Below are 19,805 nucleotides of genomic sequence, written 5' to 3' on the forward strand. Positions count from 1 at the left end.
AAACTTAGTTGGTCTTTAAGGTGCTACTGAAGGAATTTTTTTATTTTATTGAATCCAGTGAGGCTCACTTGCAGGAAAACGGAATTAGGTTTGCAATCTAACCGGCAAAATAAATGCACGGGATCGCGGCCGGGTAACCCGATCCAGTGCATGCTTTCGCAGAAGTAGGCTCCGCCAAGATCCCTCGCACTTTACTCCCAAAGTAGGTTTCACAGCATGTACTGCACACATACTTGAAGGTTAATTTCCGAGTTAACATGCATACGATCGGGTTGCACGGCGGCAATCCTATACACGTTTACTTCAGAGTAAACCACGCTGAACCCCCAGCAAAAGTCAAGTTACACAGCAACAAAAGGATGCACGGTATCTAGAAGCAAACCCTACCGGTGGCTGTGGGATTTGCTTCTGAGCAAACAAGCATAGGCTCAGGTCAAAGATTTATTGCTTAAACAATGAGACTTCGCAAGTAAGTAAACAAGAGTCGTGGCACTTTGCGGGAGGCGGAACTAGCTCCGCAAATCGCTCATTGCAAGAGGAATTTGTGGAGGCGTCAGGTTTCTCACCTCTGCGCGACAAGTGACACCTGCTAAAATGCCTGCTTTTAACACCACTTTTTTTTTTTTGCATCCTTCACACCTGGGTTATTTCTATTTTTCCTGCGTGGCACATTTGATGCAGCTTTATCGGAACTGTTTGGGGGGACTCGCTGGAAATCCAGAGCGTCTCTATCAAAATGACCTTTAATTTACTGTACATATGTGCAAGTATTTTTAAGAGTGCAGCAAAGAGCTCCACAAGTACAGTAGTGCTAATTCCAAAGCAACTGATGTTCAAGCACAGCACTTGTGCAGCTTAGGGGAAATTTAAGGTTGGAGTTTTGGGAACAACTCCATGTCAGATCTGCTTCTGAGTAGTATAACAGGAGTGAGGAACCTTGTTCAGGCCAAGGTTTGCATTCCTTTGGGGGCAAACTAGGGGTGTGGGGCATATGCCAAAGATGGGTGGGACCAGAAGCAAAATTGGGCAAAGCAACTTGCGGTTCGAGGACCCGCCCCCCGCGAGAAATAAAGACACAGTGACACATGGTATTTGAGTTAATGGGTAGAATAAGGCCACAACTTTATTGGTTAGAGCAAGTGAGAGGTATTGGCTTAGGCATTGGACACCCTAGCAAGCATGACTCCACCCCGCTCCACGGGGGGTCATATCAGGTCAACACCCCAAGGGAGGAGCCTGTTGGTGCAAATACAACTGAAAGCTCCCCCTGGTGTCACCGGGGGTCGTGCTATGGCCCTAGCCTCCAGCAGGGCGTCGGACAGGATCCACGACCGCCGGATCCCTTAAGGGGATACCCCTATAAGAGGAGGGTTGGATGATGGCCACAACCAGTCCTCGAACACACCAGACAACTCCATATTCCAATGCCTACCGCCAAATACCAAAAGAAGTTGTGATGAATTGCTACGAGGTAGGTGAAAAAACCAAGAGGCGGGGGCCAATTAGCCAATTGGATAAAAACTCCTACCAGGCCCCTTGGGCAACCAAAGGCGACCAACCGAAGTCCGTAGCAAGGTCAAAGCAAACACACTAAGGGAAGACCTAAAGGGAGGGTGGGTGGGAGATCCGTTGAGGAGCAGCAGCAGAAGGGGGGATTCGGATGCTAACACACTGTTTTAAAGCAGGTAAACCCCGCTCATAGGTCAGGCAGGGGCCTGAGCGCGGCAGCAGGTAGAGGTGAAGCAGGGGGCCGGACACCCCCCCCTTGCTTGGCGCGTAGAGGGGGTCCCGCCCGCAAAGTCTCCCCTCCCTGAAGAGGAGAGATCTAATGTAAATTTTACCTTTGTCCAGACGACTGATTTTTTACACACACCCCTCTCTGTCCTCTACCCAGACAGGGTTTAAGACACATTCCAGCCTGGGAAAAGAGGGGTGTGGCCTGGGGAGAGTTTTAAGGACCAGGCAAAGAGGCCACATTTATTTCCAAAGTCTGAGGTGGCCCACCCCTGGTGTATAGGGCTGGGCTGAAAGATAATCAGATGCTAAAGACAATAAGGCTTCTTCCTGTATCTTTAATAGTGAAGGCCAAGTGGGAATTTTAGCAGGTGATTGATTTTTTTCTCACTCCTGGGGGGGGGGCTGGGCAGGGCAGCTGCAGCTGCACCAATCGCCTGTTCTGCCCCACCCTGACCCTTGAGACAAGCCCTGCCTTCCTTTGTATGTGGCAGCCCCACATAAAGCAGCCCCTAAATATGTTTATGAGCCAGTGTGATGTTGCTATACTTTAGCAAGCAAGAAAGCATGGGTTCAAATCCCCGCTAAAGCCCAAAGTTCACTATGTGATCTATGGCCAATTGCCCAACTTAACCTAACAGGACTGTTATGAGGCTTAAACTGGGGGGACGGACTGGGGGGAATCATGTGGGTGGTGACGCTCCAACCACCTTAGCATACCTGCCAAGTTATCCCTTTTTTAAAAGGGATTTTCCATTATGCTGAATAGGCTTCCTCGCGAGAAAAGGGAAAACTTGGCAGCTATGCCTTAGAGCAGGCATGTCAAACCTGCGGCCCTCCAGATGTTTTGGCCTACAACTCCCATGATCCCTAGCTAGCAGGACCAGTGGTTGGGGAAGATGGGAATTGTAGTCCAAAACATCTGGAGGGCCGCAGGTTTGACATGCCTGCCTTAGAGGAAGGTGAGGTACAGATGTGATGGCTAAAACTGAGTTAAATAGCACAACTCTAGTGACTTGAGTTAACGGAGCTTACTCCTGAGAAAGTAAGTGGTTCGAGGATTTCAAACGGTGTGTGTCAAGAGCAGGTGTGGGGAACCTTTTTGGTTTCACAGGCCACACCTTTATCAGATCTGAACCTTGCATTGATCACCTGACATCAGGCAATTGAACTTGAGGACTCCTGAGTGCCCAGATTTCAAAGGCACCAGAGGGTTTGGTTTTACTGCCCATGAGGTGAAGGACAGTAGCCAAAGCTTTCCTTGGTGTAATACATATACAGTAGTTTCATATCCCAATCCTCAATTTGTTGGATTAAACAGATTTTGACCCCAATCTCATGCCTTGGCCCATTTCTACAGTGCCAGAGTAATTATGCACCCAGGTCTTAAAACGCAACCCCCTTCACATCTCAACAGGACTTGTAGCATAGGAAAGATAATCAGGGCTCACAATATTCAAGCAACCTGTAGCTCACATCTGTGCATGATTATTCAAGGGGGAAATCCCACCAAGTTCTATGGGATTTATTCACACATGAGTGTGCATTAGACTGCAGCCATGCAACATGATTTTTCTTGTCCTCTGCTGCTAGAACCTTCAGCTTTTCTCTCAAAACTAGATAAGAATTATTTGTTTTAGATTAGACAGCTTCCTTAGGTGTTCAAATATTCAAGATTTGCAAAACCCACATGGAATAAGAAAGAGGGCAAAACCAACTACTGTAAGATGTGACATTTTCTCTTGCAGCAAAGCAAAGCAATTATGTGCTACAGTGTTTCTTAATGAAACTGGAACCCCTGATTAATATATCCTGCATTCCACCTTCTTTGTTCTCAAAGCAGCCCCAGCCAGCCATCAAACTGGATATGTTAACATCCTCTGTTTTATTTTCTGCTGTAAACAACTGTGCCTGCTGTAGGGATTTTAAAAAACCCTACAAAAATCCAAACCTCAGGATGGTCCAAGGCAAGAAATAAATTCAGTTATTGTGGAGATGCGCTAAACATTACAGCCATTCTGTGCAGATGCCCATATTTCAAGCACTTTTCCCCACATTGCTCCCTTACTTGAAAATAAGAGTCAGCTCCAAACAAAGGGACGCGGGTGGCACTGTGGGTTAAACCACAGAGCCTAGGGCTTGCCAATCTGAAGGTTGGTGGTTTGAATCCCCGTGACGGGGTGAGCTCCCGTTGTTCAGTCCCTGCTCCTGCCAACCTAGCAGTTCGAAAGCACGCAGTGCAAGTAGATAAATAAGTGGGAAGGTAAACAGCGTTTCCGTGCGCTGCTCTGGTTTGCCAGAAGCAGCTTAGTCATGCTGGCCACATGACCCAGAAGCTGTACGCTGGTTCCCTCAGCCAGTAAAGCGAGATGAACGCCGCAACCCCAGAGTTGTCCGCGACTGGACCTAACGGTCAGGGGTCCCTTTTACCCTTGACTAAAAATTTTGCTTGCTTTAAGGAGTGTGGCAATGTGCATCATTCAGATTGCTTAGGGCTGAGTGATCCATGGCTGGTCCTCAGCACCCTCTGCAACATTAAAAGATAACCCAAGGCTGGGGGGGGGAGCTCAGATGAAGCAGCTGCTTCAGTAGTACCCATGGGCATAGCAAGGATTTATGTTGGGGGGCAGAACCTCAGTTAAGTGTTTTTATTGATTTACTTGTTTTGGGAGGGGCAGCTACGCTCATGGTGGTACCTTAAATATTTCACATGGCTTGTGAAGTTAAATTGATCCTGGACTTATCTTAGTGGCTCCCTCTGGCAAGCAAGGGCCCATCAGAAGGGAGAATGTTGTTTCTACATTTAGGGGACACTTCCTGAACTTTTAGGTGGACACCATATATACGGAACTGCTCTGTGACTCTTGTTCTAGAAGTCAACATGACTGCATTTGCACTTCTTTGGCTTTTGAATTAAGCATAACTCTTCATTCTGTTTAATGAGACATGCTAACTTCCTCCTCCGCCTCCTCTCTACGCTCTAGAACAGGCTCCCCCAACCTGGTATCTCCAGATGTTTTGGACTACATCAACTCCAGACAGCACAGCAAAAAGAGCCAGAAGGCACAGGCTGGGGAAGGCTGCTCAAGAATGTATTATTTTACTCATTTTGCATCTCAAGATCACACAAGCATTGCTGTAATAACAGCTCATCTGTTTTCCAGTAATTCTCCCCCCATCCCATCGTCAGTGTATTCAGTTCCTAATAAAATCTGTGTCAAACAGGGCCAAAGAACTGGTCCTATATTTAGGTATTTTAAAAGGATGAAGGAAGTTCTCGTGAAACTGAGAGGGGAGGGGCAGGGGAAACACCCTAAACATTCAGCTGGGCTCTTTTTAATTAATGAAGGTTCTCAAATTTTGGCCTTTCCCAAAGTAATGAGAAGATGTAGGCCAAGCCCTTCCAAGGTGTAAATAAACCCACATTAAAGCTTAATTAAAAGGTGGTGGACAGCAAGAGTTGAGATTATAGTCAAAATAAGGAGCACCTAAATGCGATCACAGAAAAGCAAACCTCCATTGCTTTCTCAAGGATTATTTAGACAGAAGCTTGCTTAGACTTTGCAGCCCACTCTATGCATACTTGCCCAGAAGTAAATTTCACTGAATTTATATGTGAAGGAACTGTAGAGAATATAAGGACACAGGAAAGAACACAGCAAGCTGCCCACTACTGAGTTAGACCATTAGTCGATCTAGCTCAGTATTATCTACATTGGCAGCAGCTCCCTAGCATTTCAAACAAGGCTCTCTCCAAGCCTTCATTGAAGATGCCATGGATTGAACCTGGGACCTTCTGCCTGTAAGGCAGATGTTCTCCCACTAAGCCATGGCCCTTCCCCAATGTAGAGGTCCTTCTAGCCAAAAGATCTCAGTTACCATGGATGGGAAAGAACTCTGCTGGAGCCTTGGGAGAGCCACTGCCAGTCAGAATAGACAGTACTGGGCTAGAGGACAGTGGTCTGCTGCAGTAAGATGGCAGGGGCCACAAAGTGGGGCTTGCATCTAAATAAATAGGCACAGGATTGAAGCCTTGAGCTGGGTCTTCTTGTACTGTTCCTGCTTCACCACAGCAAAAGAGGCAAGGGAGCACCTTCAAACCAAAGAATAGTGGGAAATACTTATACCAGCATCACATGCTATCCTATTGGCACACCGGCAGTACAGATCCCATTATTTACTTGTGTAGGAGCATGGAGTCAATACACAATTTTGCACCCAGTTTAGGTAAGCTTCTTTTTCATTTTCGGCTTTGCCAACCCCTCAGACTCCAATGCTTTGAAAAACGGAATGAGCAACTTGAGATTGTTTGTATAGCTGCGAAGTGTTAGGGGCTATAAACCTATTTCAATTGTATTCACAATTATTTCAAGGAGATCAAGGGGCAGATGAATGGCACAGCTTTCACAAGTGACACAAGGTCTCACAGGTGCCATTTCTCTTTCTACGGGGGTGTGCCCTGTGATTTTTCTTGCTCTCAGGAAGCTAGATTAAAGGTATGAGAATTTCACCTTCTACTATGAAAGTTTGACAACATGTATGAGAGAAAACACACCCATTCTCTTGAGTTATTTCATTTATTTCAGCTTCTCATTTGTGCCATTCTGGCTTAGAGCAGGTAACAGCTTAAAATCATCATCATCATCATCATCATCAACAACAACATCCTTCAGAAAAGGCATTACCTAAAGAATAAGGTTCTTTCCCCCGTCTTCAGGGTCACACTTTGGTAACCCTTAGGAGGAACATATAATAAGGGGATAATATCAAACGACCTCACAGAGCAGTCATAAATATTATCAGTAATGTATCTTCTCTAAACAATCACAAGACATGCAATATAAAAGCTAAGTAAATAGGTCTTGAACACAGTGCACTTCTAGTGACTATATGTGGCTGGTGTTACTTTAATTTTCAAAAGAAAATTGTTTTAGATAGATTTGGAAATGCAACCATTTTGGAAAGGAACCATATCAAACTTGGTTCCCAGTTCTGAAACACAATTACCGCCCCAGCATTCATTCCAGCATCACTCTCACTACACTTTTTTGCTAGGCTTCCCTCACACCCACATAAATCCCTGTTCCAAGTTACCTACTTCAATCTAGTGATAGGGAGGATGAGAGAATGAGACAACTGAGCCTTAGACTCTCATGCTTCTTTCTTCCTTTCTATATGAGGGGAGGTGGTTAAACTCTTGTACTTCTAAGTTTGTGTCAAACCATAGCTTTGACACAAAATCATGGCTTACCACCTGAAGACGAACTGATAAGCTATAGTTCAAGTCTGGCGTCTTCCCATCACGTCATAAAGAAGGGGAGCGAAGAGTGTATGAAACTAAGGTTCTTATCTGTTCATTTTTAACAAATTAGCATGGTGTCTAAATTGAGCCTGTTCTCCTATTGCTAGACCCTTGCCCCCCAACCCGGCCCAGCATAACAGGCCCAGTTGTACAGGAAACCAGTGGAATATCTTCGATTGGAGCCTTTTTCTATGGTATAAAATATGATGTATTTTCCTTACCCCATCTCAAACTATTTGCTTTTTATATATATAAAAAAGCACATTACTTTAAAAACTCACTTCAAAGGACCAGGTAGACATCACCAAGGAGCTGTTCTAATTGTTCTGGTTTTTCAGATGCTCAGGAAATTACCACATTTTCCTGTCAGCCAAAACATCTTCTGGTGGGTAGGAGATCATCACATCACAAGATCTGTACAGCTAGTCTCTAAAGAGAGTCCCAAAGATATCCACAGCACAAACATCTAGCCAGCAGAAAGGCTAGCACAGCAATGTAAATGTAGTGAAGAAAAGGACAGAGCTACTACCGTAGGAGAAGAGCAGTTCCATGGAGTCACACAGGAACTTGTCATTAAGTAATTAGTGTTAATTACCTAATACAATGAACTGATGTTCTGCCTCTTAAACATGCTTGGCAATGGATTATGTAAGCTTGGGCATATTTTGTGGGTGTGAAGTGTTTTCTTGTTACCAAAGGCCTTGGTAGGGAAGAACTGTTCCTGCTATCTTTGCTGACCTGGGATTCGCCAATGCCTGCCAACTTTCACCTACCCAAATGCTCCAAGCTCATACTTAAATGAAACTAGCACATGATCAATGCTGGTTGAACTGCAAAAGAGCCCTAATCTATTGTGACGCAATCTTTTGCCCCTGGGAGGTATAAGAGGCACTGAAGAATCATTTGCAGCCTGTGAAGTGCCTTGGGAGGGGACAGCAGGTGATGATTTAATGCTGCAAGGTACACACAGGCAGGTATAAGTAAGTGGATGTGATGATTCTCTGCAAAGGCATTTATGGAACTAATCACACATGGACAATCTCCAGGCATGAGCAATAAGAGGCTCTTGCAAGCATGGGGGTGGGGAATGCGTTGTTCCTCCCTGGCTGTGGCTCCAATGTGCATTTTGATTGACTATTCCCCCAAGGAGTTCAGCATGGCATGCATGTTCTCTCCACCCCCACCTATGGAGTAGGATAGGCTGAGCAGCCCAAGATCACTTAAGTAGGTTTTGGACTCTACATTTCCCAACACTAGTTTAACCGCTACACACACTGACCCCTGTTTACTCAGAAACAGAGGATGAACAATCAAATGGAAGACAAGCAAGTCAGCAAATGTCCATATTTTCATCTAAGAAATGTTGGAGGGTATGGAGTTCTCCAACACCCAAGCAGGCGGAGGCAATCCTGTATAGGGAAGGTTTTTTTTTAATGTTTTTATATATGTTGCAAGCTGCCCAGAGAGCTGGGGCAACCCAGTAAGATGTGTGGGGTATAAATAGTAAAAGTATCATTAAGGAATGGGACGTCCACATTTTCATCAGAGAATCGTTGGAGGGTATGCATTATGGGCGTACAGAATGTGCTAAACTTCTCTTTGTTTCCCACCACTCCCTGACCCAAATGCCTGGGAATACAGAAACAATGTTAACTCTTAAGGAAGGATGCACAACTTCACATTACAAAGAGTTTGTGCACAGCAGCCTCCAAATTGCATGGGGAGCAATGGCCAGCAAACCTGGTGGCTTGCTTTACTAGGAAGTCCATGTCGTGACCAAGTTTTTGAAGGTTCTCCCCAATTATTATTTTTACTCCTAATTATTATTTTGTAATTTGTGGACTGACTCTAAAAGTTATTAAAGTTATACCACCTTCTAAGGATCTCAAGGTAGTGTGTCCATGGTTCTCTTCCTCCCCATTTCATTCTTACAATCCTGTGAGGTAGGTTAGCCTAAGAGATGGTGACTGTGGCCCAAGGTCACCCAGTGAGCTTCATGGCTGAATGGGGATTTGAACACGGCTCTCCCAGGTCCTAGTCAAACACCTCATGATTCTACCACTTTATTCTGCTTTCTGTCCTTTAAAAAATGCAATTTTATTCATTATCTACTTATTCTAGGTAGAACTTTTAAGAATTTACATTTCCTCATAGTAGGGTTTGGGGGACCACAGCTAGTTTAAGCTGCTGCCTTGTCAAAGGGGTCATCTATCAAATGCTATGACCAGAATGCACATACACTGAGAAAATTACTGCTTGCTTTAGCTCTTCGGGAAAATACACAGCTTTGTTTGAATGACTACTTATAGGAAGTTAGCCCATATGACCTGCTTGACCACATTACTTCTTGGCTATAACCTGCTTTTAACATTCCAGCAATAGATATTTATGTCCCTGTCAAAAATGTAAAGCTGTGTTCTTGTAAGCAGACAAAGGGGTTGCTTGGCTCCTATAATGTATACATGCAGTCTGGAACACAGCATTTTATTAGGCTGATGGGATGTCTCTGCAGTTAAGATGGACTATATAAATAAAAAGCTCAACTACAGTGGAGCAGCACAGATGTGTTTTTTCTACAATTCATTCCCCCATTGAAATTCAGCGGTATAGGCCATCACTAGTACCATTCAAATATCAACATTCAAGATGGATGAAAGCACAGAAAATCAAATAAAGCCTTCTCTTTATTCTTTCACATTCTGCCTGTGTTAATACAAGAGCTTTGCCATAAGCTCCTGATGTAAAAACAAGCTAAGATTTACATGAAAGGAAGGGAGAAAAGCAGCCACCACACTACAAATTTGAAGCTACTTTATATTCTTTATTTAAACTTATATGCTAACCCATACACTCATAGTTATTTTCTCCTCATGACTTGGGTGGTCCAGTTGGCAGTTCATCCTAAATGCTGATCTCCAACTACCGTAATCATTTATCTTTCAGGGCTGGCCAAGATAAATGAGTGAGTTTCAGCTGCCATGTCTGACTAGGGGTCCTATAATTGTGGGCCCTGAAAGTGGTACCCGACACGGGAAAGGATGCTATTTTTTACAGCAGCATCTATCTGGTATAAGAGTAATGGCCATGCTTTTAAGAAAGTCATATACCGTACTCTAACCCACTAGTTCTAAAACTTTTTTCTCTTGGCTACACTTTCAGAACAAAAATCTGCTCATGGCCACACCAATTTTTTAATCAATAAGAAATGCATTGGAAAACAAAAAGAAACAACTCCTAGCAGTGCTTGATTTGCAACACAGAACACAACTACGGTACTTTATAATATGATCATGGGACACCCATACAGTATAAAACAATGCAGCTACACATGAGAACATGAGTCATTCCCAAATTATAATTATAAACGAGCCTCTTACATATGTACTTTCAGTATGTATGCAAACTCAGTGAGAGGTGTGAGCTTGTTTTTTTGCCAGGTAATCTCATTTATATTAGGTCTAATTTGAGACAAACTCTCATCTCCTCATTGACACAAACAAACCTTTCTCTTTTATGATCTTTCATATTTGTCAGAGTCAAAAAAATCCCTGTTTGCTATATGCAGTGAGCAGGGATTTTCGACTCTGACACATATGACAAACCCCTGTTTTCCACTATATGTAGTGGAGAATACAGTGGTACCCCGAGTTACAAACGCCTCAGGTTACAAACGCTTCAGGTTACAAACTCCACTAACCTGGAAGTTACCTCGAGTTGAGAACTTTGCCCCAGGATGAGAACTGAAATTGTGTGCCGGCGACGCAGCAGCAGCAAGAAGCCCCCTTAGTGAAAGCACACCTCTAGTTAAGAACAGTTGCAGGTTAAGAACTGCCTCTGGAACAAATTAAGTTCGTAACCAGAGGTACCACTGTAGTAGAAGAATAACCAATGCTCTTAAAGAGAGGTGTGGATACTGTTTCTGGTTGTATATCCAAAAAAATTACTTTGATACTATACTATATTATACTACAATGAATTGTTTAAATGTTTCATTGAATTGTCCTTGAATCTTCCTGCAACACTTGCCATCCTTTCCTGCCACACCCTTTGAGAACCACGGCTCTAACCCCATGAAAGGTTCTTTTACTTCATAGAATCAGAGTTGGAAGAGACCACAAGGGCCATCCAGTCCAACCCCCTGCCAAGCAGGAAACACCATCAAAGCATTCTTGACATATGCCTGTCAAGCCTCTGCTTAAAGACCTCCAAAGAAGGAGACTCCACCACACTTCTTGGCAGCAAATTCCACTGTCGAACAGCTCTTACTGTCAGGAAGTTCTTCCTAATGTTGAGGTGGAATCTTCTTTCTTGAAGTTTGAATCCATTGCTCCGTGTCCGCTTCTCTGGAGCAGCAGAAAACAACCTTTCACCCTCCTCTATATGACATCCTTTTATATATTTGAACATGACTATCATATCACCCCTTAACCTTCTCTTCTCCAGGCTAAACATACCCAGCTCCCTAAGCCGTTCCTCATAAGGCATCGTTTCCAGGCCTTTGGCCATTTTGGTTGCCCTCCTCTGGACACGTTCCAGCTTGTCAGCCCCAAGGACTGGTTTATGTTACTACTAACAGCGACCATTTTACTCGTCCAATTGATGCACAATCATGCACACACTGGTCTCTGCCAACCTAGAAGTGGTCTGAAAAGGGGTGGTGGGCAGAATGGGGTGGAGTTAATGTGTGCTCCACTGATGCACACAGGGGTCAGGAATGGAACTCCCGTGAAAAATGGTTGCCACCTGTATTTTGCTTGACTACTGTAAAGCAGCAACAGCCAAGAAGCTAGTTTACCATGCAATATAACTTTATCCGGACAAATCTAGAGTCATCTTAATAAAAAAAGGGGGGCAGCTCAATTAAACAAAAAAAAGTCTGCCTACTCCAGCACCTCATTTTCTACAGAAGTCTGTAGAAAGTTCAGGCACAGGGCTTGATGGTAATGCCCCTCTACTGTAGTCCCATTTGGCCATCACGATTAACAGCCATAGATATGAGATGCTGACCATAAATTTGTCTAAACTCCTTTCAGGTGGTTTAAACAACCACCTACATTTGCGGTAGTCACATCTTGGATCAGCAAATTCCATAATGAATTATGTGCTGCATTGAATACTGTCATCCTTAGGTCTACAGCCCATCAATTTGAATGGCACCAAGTTCTAGAACTGTGGGAAAGGGAGGGAGGAAATCATAACCCACTTTCTCCACATAATGTCTAACTTTAGTAGATTTCTCATGTCTCCTCTTATGTCGTCTTTTTTCTAAAGCAGTGGTGGGGACTCTCTAGTATGCAAACCTATTTTAGGTATGGTGCAGGCCCAATTTGGCCTGCAAGACTGTTCCCCACAAATTATGCCCATGTGCCCCATGCCTGATGCTCTCAATTGTTCCTTTACAAGTGAGGCTCTCCATCAGTGCCCATCAGCTGACAGGTGCTGGCAGGAATCCTCACTGAGATCAGATGCATTAAGGACTTCCCCTTAGTTAGAAGCAGAGGAAGATCTTTTGAAACCGGAAGCTCACTTTTATATAAACTTGCTGTTTTCTTGAAGTAGTTTGCATTCAAACCACTCGGCTAAAATAGTGCTTCAAGCAAATGGAGCATGCCCCTTGGAATATGCACCTCCAGCACCAATTAGCTGATTGGAGCTGGGAGTGCACCTTCTAAGTAGGTCACTATAGCAGTTGAGCAGGTGGTTGGAGGTTTCCAGTGATTCCCACTGAACTTTGACATCATTGTGACATCAAGTGATTGACAGGAAGGTGGTCCCACCCACCTATCAAAGTAGGTCCACAGAAGGTGGGGGCATTAGGGATCCGGCCCACTGGCCAGCTCCAGATCCCCACCCTGGTTCTAATGTAAAAAGCCATAATCTTTAGCTTTCTCTTGTAACAAAGGTGCTCCAGCCCTTCATGTGCCAAGGGTCCTGCATTCTGTTGCACATGTAGCTTCACACAGTGGATAGTTTATGGCAAGGGCTACTGGCTCAGGTCGCTCTGAAGCAGGATTAGACAAATTCACAGAGGATGTCAATCAGTTATTACTCATGCTATCTAACTGACTTTCCATGGTAAAAGGCAGTATCTTCCTATAACAGTGGTCTCAATTCCAAGCGCCGTTGTTTATGTGGTTTGCTACATTTAGTGTACAAAACTTCTTTTTAAAAAACCACTTATATTTTCTTGGCACAGAATTCCTATTTCTTTCGCGTAACAAATTCTCACAGTACTCCTTACCAGGCTTTTGAGGACCTAGAGCACAGACTAGACTGGAGATTACTAAGGATAGCTTCATCGTGCCCTTTGCAAGCTGCACTGTACTTCTCTTCGACTCAGCGCTGGATACTGAGGCCCCCGCAATCTTGTTGCTAATAAACATTGGGCCCACACCTTCTGAACATACACACACCTTAGGCTTCACCTGGCATGAATCATTAGTTTGCAACTTACATAATAGCAGAGCTTAGCATTGTAGCACAGTATACACAATGAAGACTTTATCTAATGCCAAGTCATAGGGTTGCTAATAAGTACTGATCCACTTAATTCATGAGATCCCTCAAAGAACCAGAGGAAGCCTAGTTTTATGACAGTGCACAATAAGAACATAAGACAAGCTTGCTGGATCAGGCCAATGGCCCATCTAATCCAGTATCCTGTTCTCGCAATGGCCAGTCAGATGTCTGTGGGAAGCCAGCAAGCTGGACATGAGAACAGCAGCACCTTGCCCATTTGGGAGTCCCAGCAACTGGCACCTAGAGGGACAATGCCTCCAACAATGGAAGCAGAACAAAGCCATCATGGGTAGTAGCAATTGATAGCCTTGCCCTCCATGAATCTGGGTAATCCTCTTTTAAAGCCATCCAAGTTGGTGGCTATCACCATAATGTTAGCAAGACAAGCTATGGCACGTCAGAGGCAGTTTTACTGCAAGTATAGTAGAACTGCTTCAACAAGGAGTGAAATGAGAATGCAGTGGAAAGATACACGTGCATGGGTTCAAGTACACAGTTTTTCAAAGATTCCTGCCAGCTTCACATAACTACATTTCCTAAGAGAAAGCTAAGCATCTAAACCATACAATTTATCTTTCACAGTGCAGCTGCAACCATAGCTATGCTTACAAATTTGGCAGACTACTGAAGTTTGTCAAATAGTGTGGACTGGGATCCCCATGAGCTGGGGAGGAGCTCACCAAGCACTAGAAAGTTCTCTCATGAAAGCAGGGGAAAATTAGGAAGCAGACAGCCTGTATTTCTCAGATTTAGCAGTAAAGGGAGAACCCCCGAGTGAAGTGTGACACTAAGAACATACCCCAACCTTTCACAGTTTCAAGACCAGGGTCTGCATCAAATATGCTTTACCATCTTTATCAATCTGAGGAAGAATTCACAATGCCACAAGAAGTTCAAAACTTCCAAAGTCAACTGAATCTAAAATGGCCATGCATTCTTGTCCCTTCAATCCACCTGCAGTGCTGCAGCTGTCTCCACAGCCTCACTCTTCACCGCTCAGAACAGCCACTCATTTATTGAATTCTAGGCTCTCGACCTTTACTGTTTGGTACCTGGATACTGGGCCCAACCAGGATGAGGCTTCTGGAAAGGTAGCAGGACCAACAGGGCCCCCAAGCAACCTTCACCCATTAATCTTAAAGGCAAAGGGAGCAAACACTTGAAAGATACTGTCATCAGCTTAAAATAGACAAGATATTTTGCCATCGATCAACATTTGTTGGCACAGACCTTCACCAACCTCATGCTCTAATAAAAATACTTTCTCTCTTTGTTTCTCTCTTTTTCTCCAAATGTGTCAGCTTGAACGCTGGAGGAAGGTCAGGGATTTTTACAATCCTACAGTGACGTCAGCAAGACAAACTTGAACTGCTGAAAACTAAGATCTAACCTTCCACCTTGTTGGCTTTGAATGTTAACAGTTGTGCATGTTCAGAAGCAAATGTCATTCAGACAGGACCTTTGCAATAATTCATACCAGCTGCAAGAGAGATGGAACCCAGTTGCTGTGGGGTGTATGAGCTACGTGCTTCTGAAAATAGCAGCATTTTTGCTTTAATGAGTCAAAATGAAACAATGCCATCTTAATGTAGACAGCCACACCTTTTCAAAACAAATATTGAATTATAACCACTAAGCAGATGTATTGGGTTAGGTAGTACCATTGCATTGATCCCCTTCATGGATCAATGCCTTGTCGTGGCGAAGGGGCTTGAATAACTCAGAGAAGCTATGAGCTATGCCATGCAGGGCCACCCAAGATGGACAGGTCATAGTGGAGAGTTTTGACTAAACGTGATCCACCTGGAGAAGGAACTGGCAAGCCACTCCAGTATCCCTGCCAAGAAAACTCCATGGACAAAGACAACAGGCATATAAAAGTTATGACGCTGGAAGATGAGCCCCTCAGGTCGGAAGGCGTCCAACATGCTACTGAGGAAGAGCGGAGGACAAGTACAAGTAGATTCAGAGCTGATGAAGCGGCTGGGCCAAAGCCGAAAGGACGCTCAGTTGCGGATATGCCTGGAAGCGAAAGGAAAGTCCGATGCTGTAAAGAAAAATATTGCATAGGAACCTGGAATGTAAGAACCATGAGTGGAGGTAAGCTGGATGTGGTCAAAAATGAGATGACAAGAATAAATATCGACATCCTGGGCATCAGTGAACTAAAATGGAAGGGAATGGGCGAATTCAGTTCGGGTGACTATCATATCTACTACTGTGGGCAAGAATCCTGTAGCAGAAATGGAGTGGCCCTCATAGTCAACAAAAGAGTGGAAAAAGCTGTAATGGGATGCAATCTCAAAAATGACAGAATGATCTCGATACGAATCCAAGGCAGACCTTTTAACATCACAGTAATCCAAGTTTATGCACCAACTACCAGTGCTGAAGAAAGTGAAATTGACCAATTCTATGAAGACCTACAACAACTTCTAGAAATGACACCAAAGAAGGATGTTCTTCTCATTACAGGGGATTGGAATGCTAAAGTAGGGAATCAAGAGATAAAAGGAACAACTGGCAAGTTTGGCCTTGGAGTTCAAAATGAAGCAGGGCAAAGGCTAATAGAGTTCTGTCAAGAGAACAAGCTGGTCATCACAAACACTCTCTTCCAACAACACAAGAGACGACTCTACACATGGATATCACCAAATGGGCAGCATCGAAATCAGATTGATTATATTCTCTGCAGCCAAAGATGGAGAAGCTCTATACAGTCAGCAAAAACAAGACCTGGAGCTGACTGTAACTCAGATCATCAGCTTCTTATAGCAAAATTCCAGCTTAAACTGAAGAAAGTAGGAAAAAGCACTGGGCCAGTAAGATACAATCTGAATCAAATCCCTTATGAATACACAGTGGAAGTGAGGAACAGGTTTAAGGATTTAGATTTGGTGGACAGAGTGCCTGAAGAACTATGGATGGAGGCTCGTAACATTATACAGGAGGCAGCAACGAAAACCATCCCAAGGAAAAGGAAATGCAAGAAGGCAAAATGGCTGTCCAACGAGGCCTTACGAATAGCGGAGGAGAGGAGGCAAGCAAAATGCAAGGGAGATAGGGAAAGATACAGGAAACTGAATGCAGATTTCCAAAAAACAGCAAGGAGAGATAAGAGGGTCTTCTTAAATGAGCAATGCAAAGAAATAGAGGAAAACAATAGAATGGGGAAAACCAGAGATCTGTTCAAGAAAATTGGAGATATGAAAGGAACATTTCGTACAAAGATTACCATAATCAAGGACAAAAGTGGTAAGGACCTAACAGAAGCAGAAGACATCAAGAAGAGGTGGCAAGAATACACAGAGGAATTATACCAGAAAGATATGGAGGTCTCATACACCCCAGGTAGTGTGGTTGCTGACCTTGAGCCAGACATCTTGGAGAGTGAAGTCAAATGGGCCTTAGAAAGCATTGCTAATAACAAGGCCAGTGGAAGTGATGATATTCCAGCTGAACTATTTAAAATTTTAAAAGATGATGCTGTTAAGGTGCTACACCCAATATGCCAGCAAGTTTGGAAAACTCAGCAATGGCCAGAGGATTGGAGAAGATCAGTCTACATCCCAATTCCAAAGAAGGGCAGTGCCAAAGAATGCTCCAACTACCGCACAATTGCGCTCATTTCACACGCTAGCAAGGTTATGCTTAAAATTCTACAAGGCAGGCTTAGGCAGTATGTGGACCGAGAACTCCCAGAAGTGCAAGCTGGATTTCGAAAGGGCAGAGGAACCAGAGACCAAATAGCAAACATACGCTGGATTATGGAGAAAGCTAGAGAGTTCCAGAAAAACGTCTACTTCTGCTTCATTGACTATGCAAAAGCCTTTGACTGTGTCGACCACAGCAAACTATGGCAAGTTCTTAAAGAAATGGGAGTGCCTGATCACCTCATCTGTCTCCTGAGAAATCTCTATGTGGGACAAGAAGCTACAGTTAGAACTGGATATGGAACAACTGATTGGTTCAAAATTGGGAAAGGAGTACGACAAGGTTGTATATTGTCTCCCTGCTTATTTAACTTATATGCAGAATTCATCATGCGAAAGGCTGGACTAGATGAATCCCAAGCCGGAATTAAGATTGCCGGAAGAAATATCAACAACCTCAGATATGCAGATGACACAACCTTGATGGCAGAAAGCGAGGAGGAATTAAAGAACCTTTTAATGAGGGTGAAAGAGGAGAGCGCAAAATATGGTCTGAAGCTCAACATCAAAAAAACCAAGATCATGGCCACTGGTCCCATCACCTCCTGGCAAATAGAAGGGGAAGAAATGGAGGCAGTGAGAGATTTTACTTTCTTGGGCTCCTTGATCACTGCAGATGGTGACAGCAGTCACGAAATTAAAAGACGCCTGCTTCTTGGGAGAAAAGCAATGACAAACCTAGACAGCATCTTAAAAAGCAGAGACATCACTTTGCCGACAAAGGTCCGTATAGTTAAAGCTATGGTTTTCCCAGTAGTGATGTATGGAAGTGAGAGCTGGACCATAAAGAAGGCTGATCGTCGAAGAATTGATGCTTTTGAATTATGGTGCTGGAGGAGACTCTTGAGAGTCCCATGGACTGCTAGAAGATCAAACCTATCTATTCTTAAGGAAATCAGCCCTGAGTGCTCCCTGGAAGGACAGATCGTGAAGCTGAGGCTCCAATACTTTGGCCACCTCATGAGAAGAGAAGAATCCTTGGAAAAGACCCTGATGTTGGGAAAGATTGAGGGCACTAGGAGAAGGGGACGACAGAGGACGAGATGGTTGGACAGTGTTCTCGAAGCTACGAACATGAGTTTGACCAAACTGCGGGAGGCAGTGCAAGACAGGAGTGCCTGGCGTGCTATGGTCCATGGGGTCACGAAGAGTCGGACACGACTAAACGACTAAACAACAACAGTACCATTGCACTTAACTGTGTGCGACAGAACAGAAAGCCATTTCAATGAATTAAAAGCACTCTGTTGGATTCTATCAAGCCAATTAATACTGATGTCTACATTTTTCGTATTAAGACTACACTAAGCCTTATGCAGAACATACAAATGGTCACTTAGACCAGGCATCCCCAAACTGCGGCCCTCCAGATGTTTTGGCCTACAACTCCCATGACCCCTAGCTAAGAGGACCAGTGGTCAGGGATGATGGGAATTGTAGTCCAAAACATCTGGAGGGCCGAAGTTTGGGGATGCCTGACTTAGACCAAGGCTGGAGACCTGGGGGTCCTTTAGATATTGTTGGACTCTCATCTCCCATCAGACCCAGCCAGCACGACCAATTATTATGGATGATGTGAGTTGTAGTTCCACAGCATCTGCAGGGCCTCAGGTTCTCCACACTTGAATCAGTTGGACAAGCCAGGAGAGGTGAAAAGACAGAGATTAGCAGCAGCAGGACAAGCCAGAGAAGTATCAATTAGCAAATAGGTACAGTGAGAATATGCTGATTCAGCAAAGGCTTTGTTGCCTTCAGAGTGACAGGAGGATAAAGTTTTGATGAGGAGAGCTGGGAGATTTATTTCTTTATTGACAAAAATAGTTATAGACCACCCCTCCGCATATAAAATATCAGGGTGGTAGACAACAACATTTATATGTGCAATAAATATAAAATGCAATTAAAACAATGCAAAATAATCATAAAAATGAAATGCAGACTAATAATAAATGACTGGCTCACACTGAATAAGTTTAAACAACTGAACTGTTGGCATAAAAGGGTTTTAAGAGACACCTGAAAATTAGTTGCAAGGCTGCCTGCTGAATCCCCACTGAAGAATATTCTACAGCATGGGACCCATGACACTAAACAGTCAACTTCTAGCTGAAGCCAGTCAGGCTTCTGAAAGACAGGGATAATTAACAGTGCTCCCCAGGACTATCTCAGTGACCAAGCTAGGATGTAAGTGCTCAGGTGGTCCTTAAGGCATCCTGGACTCAGGTTGTGCAAAGCTTTCTATAACAATTCAAAAACCTTGAACCCAGCCTGGGAGTGTAAGGGCAGGCAGTCCAGAAGTTTTAGCTGAAGTGCCTACACTTTAGCTGCAGTGCCATGTACAACAGCAGCAGCAGTGGGTGAAGGCAGTAAAAGTGGTAATTATTATCCACCTGAGAAGAGGCACGTATTTCTTTCAGTGGTTATCTCTGGATACTTGTATATTTACTGAGCTGATACTAAGCCTCATTTCTTCCAAGGTTTTGGGGAGTCCGATGAACAGGGAGATTTGTGCAATCTGATATGAAGCAATCACTGAA

At 44.0% G+C, this 19,805-nt stretch overlaps 1 protein-coding gene across 1 annotated transcript in view; it reads right to left on the reverse strand.

Annotated features, from left to right (window-relative positions):
* Positions 1-19,805, reverse strand: part of NET1 (neuroepithelial cell transforming 1) — a 65,033-nt gene that overhangs the window by 17,831 nt on the left and 27,397 nt on the right. The gene's annotated exons all lie outside the window — the stretch shown is intronic.

This window comes from Zootoca vivipara, chromosome 9, assembly GCF_965207765.1.
Source record: "Zootoca vivipara chromosome 9, rZooViv2.hap1.1, whole genome shotgun sequence".
NCBI lineage: Eukaryota > Metazoa > Chordata > Lepidosauria > Squamata > Lacertidae > Zootoca > Zootoca vivipara.